The sequence below is a fragment of the Schistocerca piceifrons genome, chromosome 1, assembly GCF_021461385.2.
Source record: "Schistocerca piceifrons isolate TAMUIC-IGC-003096 chromosome 1, iqSchPice1.1, whole genome shotgun sequence".
Classification (NCBI taxonomy): domain Eukaryota; kingdom Metazoa; phylum Arthropoda; class Insecta; order Orthoptera; family Acrididae; genus Schistocerca; species Schistocerca piceifrons.
In genome coordinates this window covers 735,927,757-735,928,839 of record NC_060138.1, presented here as the reverse complement: position 1 = coordinate 735,928,839, position 1,083 = coordinate 735,927,757, and the positions used below count along the sequence as shown (strand labels likewise).

General features: G+C 48.6%; 1 non-coding gene across 1 annotated transcript; it reads left to right on the top strand.

The window, feature by feature from the left end:
- Positions 1-445: 445 nt before the first annotated feature.
- Trnap-ggg lies at positions 446-529 on the top strand. The gene has a single exon. It is a non-coding gene; the product is annotated as a tRNA-Pro (tRNA).
- Positions 530-1,083: the final 554 nt, after the last annotated feature.

Sequence of the window (1,083 nt, the reverse complement as noted above, 5' to 3'; positions counted from 1 at the left end):
CACCTGTCCCCGTTGGTATATATCAACGCCCGTCAGCAGCTGAAGGTATTACTATAATTCTAATTTCGTAACAAATTTGTAGGTGATGCTTTTTGTTGAAAGTATGATATTTCCATTTTTATTGGTATTCTGTTCAAAGACATTCTGTACCAGAAAACTTTTCATTTGCGCATGTCTGTCAACTACATACCAAACGAGCGGACTGTGCCCTTGAACACAGCGATTGTCTAGTATGTAGCACAGCCGTCGCCCCTCTGTGCTGTTTACCCTAGGGTATTTTTGCCTTCAGTAATGACAGTTGTTGTCTTTTGCTGGCAACTTCGTCTTCTCATCTGTATCTGCAGTAGCTATCTGCACAAACACTTAAATGGTATCTATGGTGATGTTAATGATCTACCCAAGCACGACTTACGCCCCGTCCTCGCAGCTTTGCTTCTGCCAGCCGGCCCGGGTGGCCGAGCGGTTCTAGGCGCTACAGTCGGGAACCGCGCGACCGCGACGGTCGCAGGTTCGAATCCTGCCTCGGGCATTGATGTCTGTGGTGTCCTTAGGTTAGTTAGGTTTAAGTAGTTCTAAGTTCTGGGGAACTGATGACCTTAGAAGTTAAGTCCCATAGTGCTCAGAGCCATTTGCACCATTTAACTTCAGCCAGTACCTCGTCTCATACCTTCCAAACGTTACACAAGCTCGCCTGCGAAACTTGCAGGACTATCACTAATGAAAGAAAGGATATTGCGGAGACATGGCTTAGCCACAGCCTGGGGGATGTTTCCAGAATGAGATTTTCGCTCTGCAGCGGAGTGTGCGGTGATAAGAAACTTCCTGGCAGATTAAAACTGTGTGCCGGACCGAGACTCGAAATCAAAACTTTGCCTTTCGCGGGCAAGTGCTCTACCAACTGAGCTACCCAAGCACGACTCACGAACCTTCCTCGCAGCTTTACCTCCGCCAGCCGGCCAGGGTGGCCGAGTGGTTCTAGGTGCTTCAGTCTGCAACCGCATTACCACTACGGCCGCAGGTTCGAATCCTGCCTTGGGCATGGATGTGTGTTGTGTCCTTAGGTTGGTTAGGTTTTAATTAGTT